The following is a 24,595-nucleotide window of genomic DNA, read 5'->3' as shown; positions in this document are numbered from 1 at the left end:
AAAATATTTTCAAATTTCTCTTGAGATTTTTTTCTTTAACCCATTTGTTATTAAGAAATGTGTTGTTTAATCTTCATGTACCTTGGGATTTTCCAGTTATCTTTCTGTTATTGATTTCTAGTTTGACTCAATTGTGTTCTCAGAGCTGACAATGTATGATTTCTATTCTTTTAAATTTGTTGGATACCTGGGTGGCTCAGGTGGTTAAGTGTCTGCCTTTGGCTCAGGTCATGATCCCAGGATCCTGGGATCAAGTCCTGCATGAGGTTCCCTGCAGAGTGGAGAGTCTTCTCCCTCTATCCCTCGCCCTGCTCATGATCTCTCTCTCTCTCTCTGTTAAATAACTAAAACCTATAAATAAATAAATGAATGAATACATTTGTTAAGCTGTATTTTCAGATTCAGAAAGTGGTTCTCTTGGTGAATGTGCATTCTTAGTTTTTAAAGAAACTTCCAAATTGTGAGCATGACTGTACTATTTTACATTCCCACAATAGTGTATGAATGATACAGGTTCTTTACAATCTCACCATCACTTGGTGTTGTCACAATTTTTAAATTTTAGTCATTCTGATATGTATGTAGTGATCTCAGTATGGTTAACTGCATTTCCCTATTGGTTAATAATGTCAAACCTTTTTCTATGTAATTCTTTGTTATTCGCATAACTTCCTTGGCAAAAGGTCTCTTCATATCTTCTGCCCATACCCTAATTAGGTTGTTTGCTTTTTACTGTTTAGTTTTGAGAATTCTTCAAAGAAGTCCTTTGTCAGAAATGTGGTTTCAGATATTTTCTCCCACTCTGTAGTTTGAATTTTCATCCTATGAGGGTCTTTTTGGAGCAGAAGTTTTTAATTCTGAATAAGTTTAATTTATTAATGTTTCCTTTTTATGAATCATGCTTTTGGGATCAAGTTTAAAAACTCTTTTTCTTAACCTGGTTCCAAAGATTTCCTCCTATTATTTTTTCCTAAAAGTTCAATAGTTTCACATTTTACATTTAAATTCTTGACCAGTTCTGAGTTAAATTTTGTGTAAGATATGAGGTTCTTGTTGAGGTTCATTTTATTTTGCCTGTGGATGTCCAATTGATCTAGCACTGCTTATTGAAAAGTCAATCTGTCCTCCATCGAATTTCTTTTGTATCTTTGTCAAAATTTAGCTGGGGATATTGTGAGGATCTATTTATGAGTTCACTATTCTATCCCATTAATCAATGTTTCTATCCCTCCTAAAAAAAAACACATAGTCTTGATTACAACAAGTATATAAAAAGTCTTGCAATCAGGTAGACTGATCCCTTCCACTTTATTATTATTTTTTTCAAAATGTTTTTTAGCTATCTTAGTACTTTGGCCTTCCCATATAAATTTTAGAATAATATTGTCTATATCTACAAAGCCTTCACTGGGATTTTGACAGTTATTACATAAATGGTATATCAATTTGGGGAGGAGAAATGACATCTAAACTCTTAGAATGAACACATAACATATCTCTGTTTATTTTCTTTCATATTTTTAAAAAGATTTATTCATTTAATTTAGAGAAAGCAAGGGGGAAGAGGGAGAGAGGGAAAGAAGGAGAGAGGGAGAGAATCTTAAGCAGACTCCCCACTGAGTGCAGACCCTCAAGTGCGAGTTGCTCAAATGACTGAGCCACCCAGATGCCCCTCCTTCTCTGTTTATTTTATGTTTTTTAAAAAGATTTTATTTATTTATTTCAGAGATCATAAGTAGGCAGAGAGGCAGGCAGAGAGAGAGAGAGGAAGAAGTAGGCTCCCAGCAGAGCAGAGAGCCCAATGTGGGGCTCAATCCCAGGATCCTGAGAGATCATGACTTGAGCTGAAGGCAGAGGCTTTAATCCACTGAGCCACCCAGGTGCCCTATTTTATGTCATACACACACACACACACACATATTAGAAATATAGAGAGAATGAGCAGGGGGAGGGGCAGTGGAAAAGGGAGGGAACCTTCAGCAGACTCTGTGCCCAACATGGAGCCTTATGTAGGGCTCAATCCTAAGACACTGAGATCATGACCTAAGCCAAAACCAAGAGGTGGATGCTTAACTGATTGAGCCAACCAGGCACACCCTGCTTATTTTGGATCTTTGCTTTCTTCAGTGCTGCATAATTTTCAGCATACAAATCTAATACATATTTTGTTAGAGTTACACTTAAGTATTTCATTTTTTGAGCTATTATAAATCACACTGTATTTTTTAACTTTGATGTCCACATGCTTATTGGTAGCATTTAGAAATAAGCATATTTTAAAAAAATTTTTTTTAACTTTTTGAGTATATAGCAATACAAGTCTTTCACAAGAAACAAGAAAATTCTCAAGTACACAACTGAACCTTACACCTACAGGAGCTGCAGAAAGAACAGCAAAGAAAGCCTAAACCCAGCAGGAGAAGAGAAATAATAATCAGAGTAGAAATCAATGAAATAGAAACCAAAAAAACAATAGAACAAATCAATGAAACTAAGAGATATTTCTTTGAAAGAATTAGTAAGACTGATAAGCCCCTGGCCAGACTTATCAAAAAGAAAAGTGACAGGACCCAAATAAATAAAGTCATGAATGAAAGATGAGAGATCACAACCAACACCAAAGAAATACAAACAATTATAAGAATATATAAGAACATATAATTATAAGAACATATTATGAGCAACTACACACCAGCAAATTTGACAATCTGGAAAAAATATTTGCATTACTAGAGACCTATAAAATACCCAAACTGAAACAGGAAGAAATAGAAAACCTGAACAGACCCATAGCCAGTAAGGAGATTGAAGCAGTCATCAAAAATCTCCCAACAAACAAGAGCCCGGAGCCAGATGGCTTCCCAGGGGAATTCTACCACACATTTAAAGAAGAATTAATACCTATTCTCCTGAAACTGTTCCAAAACATAGAAATGGAAGGAAAACTTCCAAATTCATTTTAGGAGGCCAGCATTACCTTGATCCCAAACAAGACAAAGATCCCATTAAAAAAGAGAATTACAGACCAATATCCTTGATGAGCACAGATGTGAAAATTCTCACCAAAATACTAGTCAATAGGATCCAACAGTACATTAAAAGGATTATTCACCATGACCAAGTGGAATTTATTCCAGGGCTGTAAGGTTGGTTCAACATCCACACATCAATCAATGTGATACAATACACTAATAAAAGAAAGAACAAGAACCATATGATACTCTCAATGGATGCTTAAAAAGCATTTGACAAAGTAGAGCATCCTTTCTTGATCAAAACTCTTCACAGTGTAGGGGTAGAGGGTACCTACCTCAAAGCCATCCATGAAAAACCCACAACGAATATCATTCTCAATGGGGAAAGACTGAGAGCTTTTCCCCTTAGGTCAGGAATATGGCAGGGCTCTCCATTCTCATTAATGGCATTCAACATAGTACTAGAAGTCCTAGCTTCAGCAATCAGAAAACAAAAAGAAATTAAAAGCATCCAAATCAGCAAAGAAGAAGTCAAACTATCACTCTTTGAAGATGATAAGATACTTCATATAGAAAACCCAAAAGATACCACTCCAAATCTGCTAGAACTTAAACAGGAATTCAGTAAAGTGTCAGGATATAAAATCAATGCACAGAAATTGGTAGCATTTCTATACACCACTAGCAAGACAGAAGAAAGAGAAATTAAGGAGTCAATCTCATTTACAATTTCACCTAAAACCATAAGGTGCCTAGGAATAAATCTAAGCAAAGAGGCAAAGAATCTGTACTCAGAAAACTATAAAATGTTCATGAAAGAAATTGAGGACGACACAAAGAAATGCAAAAGTTTCCATGCTCATGAATTGGAAGAACAAATATTGTGAAAATGTCTATGCTACCTAAGGCAATTTACACATTTAATGCAATCCCTAACAAAATACCATCCATTTTTTTTTCCCAAAAAATTGAACAAATATTCCTAAAATTTATATGGAACCAGAAAATACCCCAAATATCCAGATGAATGTTGAAAAAGAAAGCCAAAGGTGGTGACATTAGAATTTCAGACTTCAAGCTCTATTACAAAGCTGTCATCATCAAGACAGTATGGTACTGGCACGAAAACAGACACCTAGATGAATGGAACAGAATAGAGGCCAGAAGTAGACCCTCAACTCTATGGTCAATTCATCTTTGACAAAGCAGGAAAGAATGTCCCACGGGGGGGGGGGGGGGACCAGTCTCTTCAACAAATGGTGTTGGGAAAATTGGACAGCCACACGCGGAAGAGTGAAACTGGACCATTTCCTTTCACCACACACAAAAGTAGACTCAAAATGGATGAAAAACCTCAGTGTGAGACAGGAATCCATCAAAATCCTTGAGAAGAACACAGGCAGCTACCTCTTCGACCTCAGCCGCAACAACTTTTTCCTAGAAACATCGCCAAAGGCAAGGGAAGCAAGGACAAAAATGAACCATTGGGACTTCATCAAGATCAAAAGCTTTTGCACAGCAAAGGAAACAGTCAACAAAACCAAAAGATAACTGACAGAATGGGAGAAGATATTTGCAAATGACATATCAGATAAAGGGCTACTATCCAAAATCTATAAAGAACTTGTCAAACTCAACACGCAAAGAACAAATAATCCAATCAAGAAATGGGCATTAGACATGAAAAGACATTTCTGCAAAGAAGACATCCAGATGGCTAACAGCTGCATGAAAAAGTGCTCCACATCACTCGGCATCAGGGAAATACAAATCAAAACCACAATGAGATACCACCTCACACCAGTCAGAATGGCTAAAATTAACAAGTCAGGAAACGAAGATGCTGGCGAGGATGTAGAGAAAGGGGAACCCTCCTACACTGTTGGTGGGAATGCAAGCTGGTGCAACCACTCTGGAAAACAGCATGGATGTTCCTCAAAAAGTTGAAAATAGAGCTACCCTACAACCCAGCAATTGCACTACTGAGTATTTACCCTAAAGATAACAAATATAGTGATCCAAAGGGGCACGTGCACCCCAATGTTTATAGCAGCAATGTCCACAATAGCCAAACTATGGAAAGAAATTAGATGTCCATCCACAGATGAATGGTTAAAGAAGATGTGGTAGATATATTCAATGCAATACTATGAAGCCATCAAAAGAAATGAAATCTTGCCATTTGCAACAACGTGGATGGAACTAGAGGGTATTATGCTGAGTGAAATTAGTCAACCAGAGAAAGACAATTATCATATGATCTCCCTGATATGAGGAAGTTGAGAGGCAAAGTGGGGGGGGGGGGGGTTAAGGAAGGAAAAATGAAAAAAAAATGGGATCGGGAGGGAGACAAACCATAGGAGACTCTTAAACTCACAAAACAAACTGAGGGTTTCCAGGGGAAGGGGGTAGGGAGAGGGTGGTTGGGTTATGGACATTGGGGAGGGTATGTGCTATGGTAAGTGCTGTGAAGTGTGTACGTCTGATGATTCACAGACCTGTACCCCTGGGGCTAATAATACATTATATGTTGGTTTAAAAAACTTTTTTAAAAAAAGATCCCTTTGTATGTGTCTGCCACATTTTCTTTATCTTTTCATCCACTGATGGACATTTAGGTTGATACAACCTCTTGGCTATTGTCAATAATGCTCCTATGATTAACGAGTGTACAACTATCTTTTTGAGACCTTGCTTTCAATACAATACCCAGAATTGGAATTGCTGTATTATATAACAATTCTACTTTTAATTTTTTTTGAGTAGTGGTGTTACCTTTTAACTGAGTGCCTCTCTACTGGCTGTGAAACTTATAGCTTTGAATGGGTATGGTATCACAGAGTTAGGAAGAAGTCATTAACATTGTTGTCTTACTGAGGTATAATAGTTTCCCTTGGATAGATGTTTTGTTTTCAGTTCATTCTGTGTCTTTGGTTAGTGAAATAGTTGTTAGTTGTTTTATAGTTTTGGTGGAAAAGTGAGTTACAAAGATCCTCATACTACCATTCCAGACATTGATCTCCTAAATTATTTTAATTATTTATAAGTGTGATGTATGTTTTTAACATCCCTTAAGGTGAGATCACTTCATTAGCCATATTCAAATCAGTTAATTCTATGTCTTAAGTAATAAAGAACTAATATCTTTACAATATTTATTTTCCTAATCCTATGATACAGTATCTATTTAAAGCTTTCACTCTCAAACTTCTTTTCAGCCTCAATGTCATTTACATGCATCCACACTTCCATCAATAGTAACTCTAATTATGTAGGAAATCTTTGGAGTAGAAGTTGATACACTTCCCTCCATTTGAAAATCACTGCTTAACACCTTCCAGATAAGTTTTATGATTTTCTTCCTATAGGTTGTAAACATTTCCTAGATTTCAATGGACTTTTTCATCTTGTAAGAGAAATTGATATTCCAAGTATCCTCTAAATACTTTAAAACATTCTTTAAAAATAAAGATAGAAGTGAAAATTATCTTGAATATTAGTTATTTCAATTTTTCCTCCTTAGAAGTTATTATGGCCTTATCAAAAGTATATACTGTTTTACAAAATATCAGGAGTTATATTCTTAAACATAGAGTTATATACTCGTTAAGATTTAAAATGACTGAGGCATCTAGGTGGCTCAGTTGGTTAAGTGTCCAACTCTTGATTTCAGCTCAGATCATGATCTCAAGGTCTTGAGGTCAAGCCCCACAATGGGCTCTGCACTCTCCCCCTGTCCTCTTCCACACTCCATATGTGCTTTCTTCCCTCTCTCAATAAAGAAAAAAATATATTTAAAATGAGTATTTTGAAATTACGGGGTTACTACACAAGTTTAAGATCAGCATAAAAAGATTTCTATAATAACAAAGAGGTAGAAAATTAACTCATTGAAGAAAATTCCTAATAGAACTGAATTAGGCAATTATTTGAAAAAATTACTGAAAACTTAGATGATCAACTATAATAAAGTATAGTTGCTTAGTCCTTTCACTAATGATCACTATGAGTGTGCAAAGTTTCTTACTTGTATTAAGATATCTTCTAAAGAATCTATATGTTTTCAAAGATAAATTCAAAGAATAATAAGAACAAAATTTCAAAAGCTTTAATGAACTATGAATAAAGAATGGATTATTAAAAAGAACACTTAAACATCATTTATTTAGAACTCTTTTCTTTCATTTACATACACATACTAACCAAACCAGGAGATCTGAAAGAGAGCAGCTTTTTGTTGTTGGGTTTTTGTTTGTTTGTTTGTCTGTTTGTTTTTTTTAATCAATTCCCTATTGAACCATTACTCTTGCTGATCTTTGGATGCAACCTGAGATTTTTAGGTTCTTCTTCATCCTTCATCCTGCTTTAATGTTATTGCTATGACAGTGACATAATAATCTCACAGTATGTCTAGTTCTTAGAAAGAAGTGTTGTCTTAACTAAGGAGAAATTGAATGTTTTGGATTGACACAATGTTCTCTTACAATAGTTGCCAAATAGGATCAAGTGCTTGCTATAATATTTTTATTTCCTTTCCCCACTCCTCCTTTTTCCTAGATTCTCTTCCTTGTCATTGATTTACTCATGCTTTTCTAGTACTGCTTCCACTGAAAGAAAGGCTTCAAGCCATATACATGTAGGTCCTTCATCAAACTACATGTGTAAAATGTGAAAACATTCCTACTATTTTTTCTATTGAATTAAAAGTGTTATATCATCTAAAACAAATAAAGTATTTTTATGGAGTAATGTGATTTTTACTGATGCAGTCATTTAGGGCACTCTAGTATGAAAATTCTAATTTAGTATAAATAGTAGCAAAAAAAAAAAAAACAAGAAAAGAGAGAAGGGTTACAAATAGGCATAAATGAGAGAAATAAAACAATAAGAAAAAATAAGCCTACAGAAAATTTTTAAAACTAACATTATTCAATGGATGTTTTGAAGATAAAAGGGAAGAGGGAGATGTTAAGAACACAACAAATTAGAGAAAATGGAGTTTGTTTACTCTGGGCGGTAATGAAATATTAAAAAACATATCTTCCATAGCTTTTAAGTTACATATGATAAAACTAGGTTAAAATGTTAACATCTCTTGAGCAAATCTCATTTCCATCAACAAGACTGTCAACAATACTTAAAACAACCAACTTCAGTAAAGTCAGAATCAGTAGCACTAATCCTTCATTTGCACACAGTACATTTGTATATACAATCATTTCAGATTTTAGATCCCCAAATATCTCCAATATTTATTTAAAAAGAGTTACTATATTAAAACAAGTTAAAAAATATCTAATGTGCTACTATTAGGTAAGACTGAACGAGAGAATAGAAAGCAAATTATCTCTCAGTAACACAGGTAATAGTGATGTTAAGTTAACATACATGATAATAAGTGATATAATTTCAACATAATTGATAATAAGTGGTATAACTCACTAACACAAGAGTGTAATGTGGATAGCTATGATATGGGGATAACCAAAAAAGAGCAAGTCATATTTGAAAGTTAATGCCCAGTGGCCCTAACCAAAATAAGGTTATGCTTACTGTCCTGTCTAAATTTCTTATCAGGTAAGACAATGGAACAAAATCTTGTTGCAAAATCCTTATTACACTTCCAGTTGGGAAGAGTAAATTTTCAAAAACAAAATATATAACCCTGCCAGAACTTTTCAATGTTCCCATACTGCCAATTTCACCTTCCTTGGAAGAAAGACAAGCTCTATTTTTTTCCCACAGAGAAGTATTAATTGTAAGGCATAATTCACCAGTCCACAAAGGAATAGTACTTAACTATGCTCTTCCTGTGAGCATTCAATTAACTGTATGCTTATAAATGGCATTTCGTCTGAATGTGTATTGAAACTCACCTTATAAAACCCACAGCAGTAGAGCATGTCTTGTTGCTGAGGGACTATGATACTATTTCATAATGTTAAAACAGGAATATTACAGTTTAAATTGTTCCTATGCCTAACCATCATCACACAATTTAAACACTAAAGTGGATAAATATTCTAACCTCTAACTATATTATTTAATGTTGGAATAATGCATGATTTTGTATTTTTAATGACTAGAGATTTTTTAAAGTGATATAAATATTAATAATATAGCATCATCATGTTTGTTGCATGAGTTCTTACATCATGCTAGTTAGTATTCTAAGTAGTTTATAGGAATTAACTCATTTAATCCTTATAACAACCCTATTGCTTAGGTATTATTTCCCTAGTTTTGTAGAAAAGTAAAAGAAAAGTTAAGTAACTTGCTCTAGGTCACGGAGCCAATAAAGAGGCAGAATAGTAGAATTTGATATCCAACTGATCGCATTGCAGAGTTCACATTCTTACCCGCCACACTGTATTACACTAAGAAGACATTTTAAAAATCTTACTACATTTAGTTACCTAAGATTTGATGTTTTTTAAAGTAATGTAATTCATAGTTCTTTAAGAACATACCTAGTCTTATTCATAGAGCATATGTGTTGAAAGTCATTCTATCCTTTGATAAAATTGTATTTATAACCAAATTGTTTGCTTTACTATTATAACTTTGATTCTCCTTGGTTTAGGGATATACACCAGGAGTTTACATTGACTTGGAAATCCGATCCTTATTTTACAAGGCTAATCTTTGGGTCATGTCTTTGTCTCCGGTATATTTAATCCTGATTAGGCTTCAGTGAGCAGATTAAAAAAAAAAACACACAAAGAGATAAGACATAATTGCTTTAACAATGCAAGTTTTTAAAGTGTAATTTCATTGCAATATGGAAGTATAATGTGTCTAATTTTTCTGTGTGGCCATATTTAAATGGCTTTTTAGTTTGGGCTTCAATACTTATGGTTTAATGCCAAATTTACTGAAGTATTATATCTAGAAATAGTTCATCTTTAATAGTATATCATATTTTATATTTTTTATTAAAAGAGAGAATAGGCCTTATTAATCATATTTCTCTGCAACATAGCAATACTTATGATGAAGATATATGAAATACCATTATACATAAGCAGCTCAATATTACATTTCAAGAACGAATGTATAAAAACTTACCCTTGATTCAGCAATGTTTCCAGGATCACTTTTTTCAGCACCAATTAAAAGACCTGGGAATAGAGACTGGTTATACAATTCCTACGCCATAAGTAGTTGGTTAAAGAACATTCTTTCGTATTCCAGATGACATTTAAAGATAAACCTGTCTCCATGCCTACAAAAAATAAAAAGAGGCCTTTCAAAAACCCTAAACCACCAGATTGAACATCTCAATTTCACTTATAAAGATCTAATAGAAGGTAGAGTGGGTGTCAAGAATGGATAAAGATTTGAAAACCATTAGTTTAATGTAAAGGAAAATATAAAATCTTAACTTTTACCCTCTTTAGTTTAACATAGAAGAGTCACAAAAATAAGTTTTAAAAAAGAGTACTAGCCTACATTTTCTATTGCCTTTAGGTAAATTCATTAATTAAGTTTATTCTCATAACATCCCTATGAGGTAAGTATAATTGTCCTCATTTTACAGATGAGAAAATTAAGTTTCAGAGAATATAAGCAAAAGTTAGAAGGCAGTAGGTGAGGATTTAAAATATGCTAACCCTGGGGTGCCTGGGTGGCTTAGTTGGTTGGGCTGACTCTTAATTTTACCCAGGTCATGATCTCAGGGTTATGAGATCAAGCCCTGTGCTAGGCTCCTTACTAGGCATGGATCCTGCTTGAGATTCTCTCTGTGCTCTTCCCACAATCCCCTTATCTTTCTCTCTCTCTCTAAAAAAAAATTATTTATAAGTAAATAAATAAAATATCATAACCTCAAATTCATGCTCCAGTCCATTAGGCTTAGTGCCTTCCTAAAAATCAAAATTGTTCAAGAGAAAAGTATATTTCTTTGTTTTTTCATTATGTATAATTGAAAATATTACCAAATCTCCATATTCTACAATAAGAAAATCTGTCCACGTTAATTAAATTTGAAATAGTACCTGTCAGGGGAGGAGTCAAGATGGCGGAGAAGTAGCAAGCTGAGACTGCTTCAGCTAGCCGGAGATCAGCTAGATAGCTTATCTAAAGATTGCAAACACCTGAAAATCCATCAGCAGATCGAAGAGAAGAAGAACAGCAATTCTGGAAACAGAAAAACAACCACTTTCTGAAAGGTAGGACCGGCGGAGAAGTGAATCCAAAGCGACGGGAAGATAGACCCCGGGGGGAAGGGCCGGCTCCCGGCAAGCGGCGGAGCAACCGCGCACAAAATCAGGACTTTTAAAAGTCTGTTCCGCTGAGGGACATCGCTCCAGAGGCTAAACCGGGGCGAAGCCCACGCGGGGTCAGCGTGGCCTCAGGTCCCGCAGGGTCACAGAAGGATCGGGGGTGTCTGAGTGTCGCAGAGCTTGCGGGTATTGGAACGGGAAAGCCGGCTACAGAGACAGAGCCGACAGTAAGCTCGCAGCTCCGTGTTACCTTGAACCGGTCGCAGGCTCGGTGAGCTCGGAGCGCGGCCGGAGGTCAGGCAGACGGGAGTAACTGGGCGCTGTTCTCTGAGGGCGCACTGAGGAGTGGGGCCCTGGGCTCTCGGCTCCTCCGGGCCGGAGACCAGGAGGCCGCCATTTGTATTCCCGTCCTCTGGAACTCTACAGAAAGCGCTCAGGGAACAAAAGCTCCTGAAAGCAAACCCGAGCGGATTACTCACCCCGGCCCCGGGTAAGGGAGGTGTAATTCCGCCTGGGGCAAAGACACTTGAGAATCACTACAACAGGCCCCTCCCCCAGAAGATCAACAAGAAATCCAGCCGAGACCAAGTTGACCTACCAAGGAGTGCGGTTTCAATACCAAGGAGAGCAGCAGAATTCCAGAGGAGGAGAAAGCCAAGCACGGAACTCATGGCTTTTTTCCTGTGATTTGTTTTAGTCTTGCAGTTAATTTAATTTTTTCTTTTTCATTTTTTTTTTTTCTCGCCTTCGGGTAAAATTTTTTTTTAACTGTTACCTTTTTCTTTTTTAACGATTTTTTACTAGTTTATCTAATATATATATATATATATATATATATATATATATATATATATTACATTTTTCTTAGGTGTTTTCTTTTTTAAAAAATATTCTTTTCTTTTCTTTTTTTTTTTTCTTTTTTCTTTCTTCCTTTTTGAACCTCTTTTTATCCCCTTTCTCCCCACTCACGATTTTGGATCTCTTCTAATTTGGTTAAAGCATATTTTCCTGGGGTTGTTGCCACCCTTTTAGTATTTTACTTGCCCCTTCATTTACTCTTATCTGGACAAAATGACAAGACGTAAAAATTCAACACAAAAAAAAGAACAAGAGGCAGTACCGAAGGCTAGGGACCTAATCAATACAGACATCAGTAATATGTCAGATCTAGAGTTCAGAATGACAATTCTCAAGGTTCTAGCCGGGCTCGAAAAAGGCATGGAAGATATTAGAGAAACCCTCTCGAGAGATATAAAAGCCCTTTCTGGAGAAATAAAAGAACTAAAATCTAACCAAGGTGAAATCAAAAAAGCTATTAATGAGGTGCAATCAAAAATGGAGGCTCTAACTGCTAGGATAAATGAGGCAGAAGAAAGAATTAGTGATATAGAAGACCAAATGACAGAGAATAAAGAAGCTGAGCAAAAGAGGGACAAACAGCTACTGGACCACGAGGGGAGAATTCGAGAGATAAGTGACACCATAAGACAAAACAACATTAGAATAATTGGGATTCCAGAAGAAGAAGAAAGTGAGAGGGGAGCAGAAGGTATACTGGAGAGAATTATTGGGGAGAATTTCCCCAATATGGCAAAGGGAACGAGCATCAAAATTCAGGAGGTTCAGAGAATGCCCCTCAAAATCAATAAGAATAGGCCCACACCCCGTCACCTAATAGTAAAATTTACAAGTCTCAATGACAAAGAGAAAATCCTGAAAGCAGCCCGGGAAAAGAAGTCTGTAACATACAATGGTAAAAATATTAGATTGGCAGCTGACTTATCCACAGAGACCTGGCAGGCCAGAAAGAGCTGGCATGATATTTTCAGAGCACTAAACGAGAAAAACATGCAGCCAAGAATACTATATCCAGCTAGGCTATCATTGAAAATAGAAGGAGAGATTAAAAGCTTCCAGGACAAACAACAACTGAAAGAATTTGCAAATACTAAACCAGCTCTACAGGAAATATTGAAAGGGGTCCTCTAAGCAAAGAGAGAGCCTACAAGTGGTAGATCAGAAAGGAACAGAGACCATATACAGTAACAGTCACCTTACAGGCAATACAATGGCACTAAATTCATATCTCTCAATAGTTACCCTGAATGTGAATGGGCTAAATGCCCCTGTCAAAAGACACAGGGTATCAGAATGGATAAAAAAACAAAACCCAGCTATATGTTGCCTCCAAGAAACACATTTTAAGCCCGAAGACACCTCCAGATTTAAAGTGAGGGGATGGAAAAGAATTTACCATGCTAATGGACATCAGAAGAAAGCAGGAGTGGCAATCCTTATATCAGATCAATTAGATTTTAAGCCAAAGACTATAATAAGAGATGAGGAAGGACACTATATCATACTCAAAGGGTCTGTCCAACAAGAAGATTTAACAATTTTAAATATCTATGCCCCCAACGTGGGAGCAGCCAACTATATAAACCAATTAATAACAAAATCAAAGAAACACATCAACAACAATACAATAACAGTAGGGGACTTTAACACTCCCCTCACTGAAATGGACAGGTCATCCAAGCAAAAGATCAGCAAGGAAATAAAGGCCTTAAATGACACACTGGACCAGATGGACATCACAGATATATTCAGAATATTTCATCCCAAAGCAACAGAATACACATTCTTCTCTAGTGCACATGGAACATTCTCCAGAATAGATCACATCCTCTGTCCTAAATCAGGACTCAACCGGTATCAAAAGATTGGGATCATTCCCTGCATATTTTCAGACCACAATGCACTAAAGTTAGAACTCAACCACAAAAGGAAGTTTGGAAAGAACCCAAATACATGGAGACTAAACAGTATCCTTCTAAAGAATGAATGGGTCAACCGGGAAATTAAAGAAGAATTGAAAAAAATCATGGAAACAAATGATAATGAAAATACAACGGTTCAAAATCTGTGGGACACAACAAAGGCAGTCCTGAGAGGAAAATATATAGCGGTACAAGCCTTTCTCAAGAAACAAGAAAGGTCTCAGGTACACAACCTAACCCTACACCTAAAGGAGCTGGAGAAAGAACAAGAAAGAAACCCTAAGCCCAGCAGGAGAAGAGAAATCATAAAGATCAGAGCAGAAATCAATGAAATAGAAACAAAAAAAACAATAGAACAAATCAACGAAACTAGGAGCTGGCTCTTTGAAAGAATTAATAAAATTGATAAACCCCTGGCCCGACTTATCAAAAAGAAAAGAGAAAGGACCCAAATAAATAAAATCATGAATGAAAGAGGAGAGATCACAACTAACACCAAAGAAATACAAACTATTATAAGAACATACTATGAGCAACTCTACGGCAATAAATTTGACAATCTGGAAGAAATGGATGCATTCCTAGAAACATATAAACTACCACAACTGAACCAGGAAGAAATAGAAAGCCTGAACAGACCCATAACCAGTAAGGAGATTGAAACAGTCATTAAAAATCTCCAAACAAACAAAAGCCCAGGGCCAGACGGCTTCCCGGGGGAATTCTACCAAACATTTAAAGAAGAACTAATTCCTAGTCTCCTGAAACTGTTCCAAAAAATAGAAATGGAAGGAAAACTTCCAAACTCATTTTATGAGGCCAGCATCACCTTGATCCCAAAACCAGACAAGGATCCCACCAAAAAAGAGAGCTATAGACCGATATCCTTGATGAACACAGATGCGAAAATACTCAACAAAATACTAGCCAATAGGATTCAACAGTACATTAAAAAGATTATTCACCACGACCAAGTGGGATTTATTCCAGGGCTGCAAGGTTGGTTCAACATCCGCAAATCAGTCAATGTGATACAACACATCAATAAAAGAAAGAACAAGAACCATATGATACTCTCAATAGATGCTGAAAAAGCATTTGACAAAGTACAACATCCCTTCCTGATCAAAACTCTTCAAAGTGTAGGGATAGAGGGCACATACCTCAATATCATCAAAGCCATCTATGAAAAACCCACCGCAAATATCATTCTCAATGGAGAAAAACTGAAAGCTTTTCCGCTAAGGTCAGGAACACGGCAGGGATGTCCATTATCACCACTGCTATTCAACATCGTACTAGAGGTCCTAGCCTCAGCAATCAGACAACAAAAGGAAATTAAAGGCATCCAAATCGGCAAAGAAGAAGTCAAATTATCACTCTTCGCAGATGATATGATACTATATGTGGAAAACCCAAAAGACTCCACTCCAAAACTGCTAGAACTTATACAGGAATTCAGTAAAGTGTCAGGATATAAAATCAATGCACAGAAATCAGTTGCATTTCTCTACACCAACAGCAAGACAGAAGAAAGAGATATTAAGGAGTCAATCCCATTTACAATTGCATCCAAAACCATAAGATACCTAGGAATAAACCTAACCAAAGAGACACAGAATCTATACTCAGAAAACTATAAAGTACTCATGAAAGAAATTGAGGAAGACACAAAGAAATGGAAAAATGTTCCATGCTCCTGGATTGGAAGAATAAATATTGTGAAAATGTCTATGATACCTAAAGCAATCTACACATTTAATGCAATTCCTATCAAAGTACCATCCATCTTTTTCAAAGAAATGGAACAAATAATGCTAAAATTTATATGGAACCAGAAAAGACCTCGAATAGCCAAAGGGATATTGAAAAAGAAAGCCAACGTTGGTGGCATCACAATTCCGGACTTCAAGCTCTATTACAAAGCTGTCATCATCAAGACAGCATGGTACTGGCACAAAAACAGACACATAGATCAATGGAACAGAATAGAGAGCCCAGAAACAGACCCTCAAATCTATGGTCAACTAATCTTCGACAAAGCAGGAAAGAATGTCCAATGGAAAAAAGACAGCTTTTTCAATAAATGGTGCTGGGAAAATTGGACAGCCACATGCAGAAAAATGAAATTGGACCATTTCCTTACACCACACACGAAAATAGACTCAAAATGGATGAAGGATCTCAATGTACTAAAGGAATCCATCAAAATCCTTGAGGAGAACACGGGCAGCAACCTCTTCGACCTCTGCCGCAGCAACATCTTCCTAGGAACAACGCAAAAGGCAAGGGAAGCAAGGGAAAAAATGAACTACTGGGATTTCATCAAGATCAAAAGCTTTTGCACAGCAAAGGAAACAGTTAACAAAATCAAAAGACAACTGACAGAATGGGAGAAGATATTTGCAAACGACATATCAGATAAAGGACTAGTGTCCAGAATCTATAAAGAACTTAGCAAACTCAACACCCAAAGAACAAATAATCCAATCAAGAAATGGGCAGAAGACATGAACAGACATTTCTGCAAGGAAGACATCCAGATGGCGAACAGACACATGAAAAAGTGTTCCATATCACTCGGCATCAGGGAAATACAAATCAAAACCACAATGAGATATCACCTCACACCAGTCAGAATGGCTAAAATCAACAAATCAGGAAATGACAGATGCTGGCGAGGATGCGGAGAAAGGGGAACCCTCCTACACTGTTGGTGGGAATGCAAGCTGGTGCAGCCACTCTGGAAAACAGCATGGAGGTTCCTCAAAATGTTGAAAATAGAACTGCCCTATGACCCAGCAATTGCACTATTGGGTATTTACCCTAAAGATACAAATGTAGTGATCCAAAGAGACACATGCACCCGAATGTTTATAGCAGCAATGTCCACAATAGCCAAACTATGGAAAGAACCTAGGTGTCCATCAACAGATGAATGGATCAAGAAGATGTGGTATATATACACAATGGAATACTATGCAGCCATCAAAAGAAATGAAATCTTGCCATTTGCAACAACATGGATGGAACTAGAGCGTATCATGCTTAGCGAAATAAGTCAAGCAGAGAAAGACAACTATCATATGATCTCCCTGATATGAGGAAGTGGTGATGCAACATGGAGGCTTAAGTGGGTAGAAGAAGAATAAATGAAACAAGATGGGATTGGGAGGGAGACAAACCATAAGTGACTCTTAATCTCACGAAACAAACTGAGGGTTGCCGGGGGGAGGGGGTTTGGGAGAAGGGGTTGGGATTATGGACATTGGGGAGGGCATGTGCTTTGGTGAGTGCTGTGAAGTGTGTAAACGTGGTGATTCACAGACCTGTACCCCTGGGGATAAAAATATATGTTTATAAAAAATAAAAAATTAAAAAAAAAAAAAAAAAAAGAACCAGGAAAAAAAAAAAAAAAAAAGAAATAGTACCTGTCAAAATTTTCAAACCAGTGAGCTTTAAAACAGAAATTTGATTATTATATAAATATGTAAGAATGTAATTTTTCCCATAATAGAGCCTGTAACAGAAATTACATGATGATTCATAGTCTAAGAGAAGGCTATTTTAAAAGAAAAAACTTTTAATGCAAATATTTCTTTAGCAATTAGAAATAGCAAAGTAGAAACACCTGGGTGGCTCAGTGGGTTAAGCCTCTGTCTTCAGCTCAGGTCATGATCTCAGTGTCCTGGGATTGAGCCCCATATTGGGCTCTCCATTCAGTGGGGAGCCTGTTTTCCCCTCTCTCTCTGCCTGCTCTCTGCCTACTTGTGATCCCTCTGTGTCAAATAAATAAATAAATAAAATTAAAATAAAAAAATAGCAAAGTAATTTTTCTCACGCTTCCTCCACATTGTAATAAATCTGTGTGAGTAGTGTTCTTTTTAAACAGTATATTTATAATAATAGTAATAAGTCACTGCTACACATCTGGTTTCAGGACAAAAATTTCTCCATATTCTTTAGCCAAACAATCCAAGAAATCACTAAGCAAATCTCAAATAAGCAAGGGCAATCTTCTTTATGTCAGACTGCCTTTTGCACAAAGTGAGTAAACCTCCAAGTTTTCATAGAGGAAGGAAGAGCTCCTCTTGGTGTTGAGTGAACTCTCACTACCTTCTGTAAGAATCAATGGTACTATACAACAAAGGTTCTCAGTTACACCAAAGAGAAGAAAATAGACCCAGAGAGAACCTCCCATACACCATTTGTCCCAAACTCTTTTTGGGACTGAATTACATTTGTGCTGGAAATCACTATAGAGAGGAGTGGAAACTCAGAATGAGAAGATATTGAATGATGCAGCTCAAAAAAAAAAAAAAATTAACAACATAGCATTTTACTTCAAGCTCAAGGGTACACAGTTGAAATCTGAAGAATTTGTATAATAAGACTATGAATCTATACAAAGTTGTAGTTCTCAAAAAAATTCTTACAGTCCTTCATATTGCACTAAGCCAAAAAGTTCTTAACAACCACATATTCGTTTTTTGATAAATGAGTACATTCCCACAAGAAAGAATTTCCAATTCCAGAAAAAATATTGAAATTGGTCAAAGCTGCAAAGTACTAAAGGGAACATTATTAGAACCATATGATCTGACCATATGTTTCTGCAGACATTTGTAACCAAAGTAAACATTCAGACTTGTCATAAATGGTCCACCTCTGAGAGGGTAGAAGCAGGGAAAATCCCAAGTTATAGTTGTGTCTTTTATATTTAAGTATTGAAGGAATGCATATTATCATAGAACTTGTTACTCTCAGATTTTAAATGGGTAGAAAGAATTTAGATGAATCCACTGATGTTGAAAGTGGGTAAGTAATTGATGTTAAAATAAGCATTTTAGAATACAACTAATCTGTTTCTCCTCAGCCATAATGTTTCTAGGAAAAGAGGAGTTTAAGATTATTTCTGGGTGAGGGCAGGACCTGAGGTAAATCATAATGTGTGACCTAGTCCCTTCTATGTAACATTAGAAGTGGATATTAGAATAAAAATGAATATGATGAGCAGCATTGAAAGTGGCTGGGCAATTGAAAAAGGCTAGCAGGCAACCTAAGACATACTTCTGCAAAGGAAAAAGGCTTATGGGTCACTTGTTTGTATATGAGCACCCATCCCATTGTTTTTTAGGAACAGCTGGTAGAACCCATCCCCCTTTATCCTGTAGGTTGCTTCTATGAGTCACTACATCCTATAGGCTGCTTCCTGTAACCCATGGAAGCAACCATCCTTTCCCCAGGTGGAGCCTGCCAAAGTATGAAATCTGGATTATGTGTATCTTGGGAATATATTTTTTTAATTTTTTCTTTCTTTTGAGCATAACAGTATTCATTGTTTTTGCACTGCGCCCAGTGCTCCACGCAATCTGTACCCTCCCTAATACCCACCACCTGGTCCCCCCAACCTCCCAACCCCCGCCCCTTCAAAACCCTCAGATTGTTTTTCAGAGTCCATAGTCTCTCATGGTTCACCTCCCCTTCCAATTTCCCTCAACTCCCTTCTCCTCTCCGTCTCCCCTTGTCTTGGGAATATTTTTTAAAAATTCATTATCAGACACAAATAGAGCAATGCCTATCTGCCACAATGTGACATTTCTTACTTTCTATGTTTTAAGCAGAATCTGAGATTATTTTTTTTCTTCCTTTGCAATTCTTAAGAGACTGGATCATATTTAAAAAGTTTAAAAATTGCTTTTCATTTCAGATTTTACATGAGCATGAAAAAGGTGTCTTATTTACATTTGAAGGCTTTAGAAAGTGACAAGGATGCTATGTAGCAATTAAGTGAGTTCACCTAAATTCGTCCCTGAAGTCTGATAAACCATTGATGTGGCTTTTAAATTATTAAGGGCAGCACTGTCACCAGTGACATAAATTTTCTTCTGATCTGCATTCTCAGTTAAGCAATGGCAAAGGGATTTTGTGCAATTTTTTAAAAAGACTTATTTTATTTTGGAGAGAGAGGTGGAGGTGGGGTGGGGAGAGGCGAGAGGGAGAGAAACTCTAAGCAGACTCCCCACTGAGTGCAGAGCCTGACACGGGCTTGATCCCATGACCCTGAGATCATGACCTGAGTTAAAAACCAAGAGTCAGATATTCAAGAGACTGAGCCACCCAGGCACTGTGTGTGCAATTTAACTTAACATTCAGGAAATGTTTGGATTTTAGTTTTTTATGCAACTTGGATTTTTATCAGCATAGTATTTTTAGAAACAGTTTTATAAAAAATTCCTAAGAATAAAATAAGGTAAAAAAGATTTAGGAAAGTCATATCACACTAACAATTATATTAATTTCCTAAAAATATACTGCTGGTTGTGATAATTTATTAAGGTGTGGTGTATAAGTTTAGTCAATCAGAAGACAACTCAATGGAGAATTATTGCACATAGTGGTAGCAATAAACAAAAGTATATTATCATTAAAATATATTACCACCAACATATATTTCTTTTCATAATAAACTCTATAGTTATATGTAATCATAAAGAATGTGATCAAGTGGCTTCTTAATTAGTATTTTAAAGTTAGTTTTCGGTTATCTAACCTTGTACTTTCTCTAAGAATGCCTTGAAAAGCAAGTCTAAATCAAGTTAATTTGTTCTAAATTACATTAAAAACACACAGTGTGTTGTGTTGCTATCAACATTGGTCTAGGTACTAAATCTCTCTGGACCTCAGTTACCTCATGTTTAATGTAAGGGAAGTATATGATTTCTAAAGTTCTGGCCTACTCTAAAATACTAAAACAGTAATCAACAATATAATAAACAAATCAATGCAGCACCTAAATAAAAGTAGCCTATCTTAAAATAGCATGATTCAGTTTGGCTTAAGGAACGGAACAGTGTCATAAATTGGGTGGTTTTAAAGCATGTACCAGATGCAAGAGTTACAAGGACAAATAAGGTCTTATGCTGTATAAGCTTATACAGTCTGGTACAGAGACAGGAGTGAAAATAAACAACATAGTGTTAAAAATACTATGTTGAAGGTAGGCCCTGGGGGGGACAAGAAAATTAGAAGTACATTTAATGCAGCTGGGAAGACACAGTGTTTTCAGAGAAATAATGCCTTAGCTAAATCTCTCAGGATGAGTAGGAGTTTGCCAGGTAAAGAAGAGGAAGGGAACACTGCACAAGTGAAAGAGCATTAGCAAAAGCAATGGATCTGAAACAGCATGGTCTGTTTTTAAAACTATTCTTAAGTATAATGTCAACAAAGGGTGGCAGGAGATAAGGCTGGAAACACTAGCAAAGACCAGATCATAAAAAGTCTGGTATATTTTCATATAGAGTTTTGACTTGGTCCTGTACATAGAAAGGTTTTATTTTTTATTTTTATTTTTTAATATTTTTATTTAGTTACTAGACAGAGAAAGGATTACAAGCAGGCAGAGAGGCAGGCAGAGAGAGGAAGGAGACAGACTCCCCACTGAGCAGAGAGCCGGATGCGGGGTTCAATTCCAGGACCCTGATACCAGGACCCAAGCCAGAGGCAGAAGCCTTAACCCACTGAGCCACACAGGCGCCCCCTCAGAGGGGTTTTAAAGAAGTGAATGAAAAGGTCAGATTGGTATTTTTAATCGGTTAAGTGGCAACAAAGTGTAAAGTGGACTTTAGGAGTAAGACAGGTGGCAAAGTGACTAGTTAAGAACAATTACACTAGGTTAGAAAAGATTATGAAGGTCTTAATGCAATCACAGTAAAGATGGAAAGTTGAGCAATATTGCTCAACTCTAAAACTTGGATGACTTGATAGTTTAAGATTTAGAGAAGTACATGAATGATGGTGCCACCAGCTAAAACAGAGAAGAGCAAGTTCAGGAAAGAATTATTTTGTACAAATTGAATTTGAGATACTATGGAACACCCAACATGTTGAGTATGTAGCTAGATGATGGGTCAAGCATCATCAGCACACAGCTGAAGAGAGGATAAGATTATTCAGAGGAAGCATACCAAATGGGAAGGGAATTGGGCTAAGAAGTAACATGTAAGTTTAGTCCAGTTGCTGCCAGGTGAGGGAAGAGATGGAAAACTAATCAGGGAAAACATACAACCTGAAAAGCAGTATTGGGAATCCAATTAAGACTGGAAGCCATTATACTGCAGTGGCACCAATCCACACTACTATACAAAATTTTTAAGTAGTACTCAACTTCCCAGATGTACAAATAGGGAAGATAGACTGTGACATTAAATTAGATTTATGATTTTGCAGGACTAAGATAGCAGAATGACAAAGGTTGACAGGAGTTCAGGACCTGAGCAAGAGAATAGTTACAGTGACTATGAAGTCCAAACTTAGAAGGAAGGAAGCTGGAGGGGGAGGAGCAAGATGGCAGAGAAGTAGGAGACCTAAATATCATTGGGTCCCAGGAGTTTAGCTAGATACTTATCAAATCATTCTGAACACCTACAAACTCAACAGGAGATTGAAGAGAAGAAGAGCAGCAATTTTAGGAACAGAAAAGTGACCACTTTCTGGAAGGTAGGATAGATAGGATGTGTGGATAAGTGAATCTGAGGTGATACATGGGAAGACAGACTGCAGGGGAGAGGGGGTGGCTCCCAGCAAGTGGTAGAACAGTCGAGCACAAAATCAGAACTTTTAGAAGTCTGCCCCACTGAGGGATTTCATTCCAGAGGCTAAGCAGGGGAGAGGTGGGAGGTGGGTGGAGCTTTTGCTGGGACAGTGTGGTCTCAGGAACTTTAGGGTCACAAAAACACCAGGGCTGTCGGAGTGTGGCAGACAGAGCAGGCAAGCCGGCTACAGAGACAGAGCTGAGGAAGGGGCTTTCAGCTTGGGGTTAATTTAAGCCATGATCCAAGGCACAGTCAGGCCACTGCTCTTCGAGCAGAGAACCCACAAGTGACAGATCTGGGGAGACTCCCTCCTTCCTCTTCTGGGAGGAATGGCACAGGAGTGTGCTGCAGGAATATCCTGGGTTTGGAGACTCCTAAACAGGGCTGTGCGCCAGATAGAAATGAACGGTCACAGGCTGGGTGAGCTTGGAGCGCAGCTGGAGACCATGGAGATGGGACTGACAGACTGCTTTTCTCTGAGGGCTCACTGAGGAGTGGGGCCCCAAGCTCTCAGCTCTTACGGGCTGGAGATTTGGAGGTCGCCATCTTCATTCCCATCCCCCAAAGCTTTACAGAAAGCATTTAGGGAACAAAAGCTCCCAAGAGCAAACCGGAGCAGATTACTTAGCCTGGCCCATGGCAAGGGTGGTTCAATTTTGCCTTGGGCAAAGACATTTGAGAATAACTGCAACAGGCCTCTCCCCCAGAAGAACAAGAACATCTAGCCAAGACCAAATTCACCAATCAATGAGAACTGCAAAACTTCAGAGCTATGAGAATACAGCACATAGAATTCATGGCTTTTCCCCCATGATTCTTTAGACTTTAAAAGTTAAAAATTTTTAATTTTATTTTTTTTCTTATTCTATTTTTTAAAATGTTTCCTCTTTCCTATTTTAACGTTTTTTTAAACAATTTTATCTTATCAATACCTTATAAGAAATTTTTAATTTTCATTTTTATTGTCATACTCTATTTCTTCATTATATTTAGCCTTATTTTTTTGTATACATACAGGTATTTCTTTCTTTAATATTTTGGGATACAGTTTCTTCTAACATATCAAACTATACCCTAAATCTAGTACGTGTCCTTGTTCTATCTCCAGCCTGATCACATTCTTTCCTCTTTCTTTTTTTCTCTTTCAACCATCTTCTTATCTTATCAATTCTTTTTTTTTAGAATCTTTTTAAATTTTCATCTTTATGGTCATATTCCATCCCTTTACCGTGTTTATCCTTGTGTGTGTGTGTATGTGTGTGTATATCTATATATTTATCTATCTATATATATAGATATATATTTCTTTTTTCTTTCTTTAAAATTTTGGGAGGCAGTTTCTTATAACAGACCAAAATACACCCAAAATCAAGTGTGTGGCTCTCTTCTATTCACCATTCTGACACACACACATACACACATACATATATAATATATATTTTTTCCTTTTTCTCCTTTTTCTTTCTTCTCTCCCAGTTTCAGGTCTCTTCCAATGTAATAGTGTATATTTTTCCGGGGTCGTTGCTACACCTTTAGTATTTTGTTCTCTCATTTATCTATTCTTATCTGGATAAAATGACAAGGCATAAAAACTCACCTCAAAAGAAAGAACAAGAGGCAGTACCAACATCTAGGGACCTAATCAATATGGACATGAGTAAGATGTCAGAACTGGAGATCAGACTAACAATATCAATGTGCTAGCTGGGCTTGAAAAAAGCATGGAGGATACTAGAGAATTCCTTTCTGGAGAAATAAAATCAATTTCTGGAGAAATAACTAAAATATAACCAAGTTGAAATAAAAAAAGCTATTAATGAGGTACAATAAAAAATGGAGGCTCTTACAGCTAGGAAAAAATGAGGCAGAAGAGAGAATTAGTGATACAAAAGACCAAATGATGGAAAATAAAGAAGCTGAGAAAAAGAGAGATAAACAACTACTGGACAATGAGGGAAGAATTCGAGAGATAAGTGATACCATAAGATGAAGCAATATTAGAGTAATTAGGATCCCAGAAG

At 36.7% G+C, this 24,595-nt stretch overlaps 1 pseudogene; it reads right to left on the bottom strand.

Moving 5' to 3' along the window:
- LOC131815619 (large ribosomal subunit protein eL32-like) overlaps window positions 1-23,120 on the bottom strand; it is a 33,257-nt pseudogene extending 10,137 nt beyond the window's left edge.
- Between the last annotated feature and the right edge of the window lie 1,475 nt (window positions 23,121-24,595).

The sequence above is a fragment of the Mustela lutreola genome, chromosome 15, assembly GCF_030435805.1.
Source record: "Mustela lutreola isolate mMusLut2 chromosome 15, mMusLut2.pri, whole genome shotgun sequence".
NCBI lineage: Eukaryota > Metazoa > Chordata > Mammalia > Carnivora > Mustelidae > Mustela > Mustela lutreola.
The sequence above is the reverse complement of the archived record's forward strand: the minus strand, read 5'-3'. Positions and strand labels throughout refer to the sequence as shown.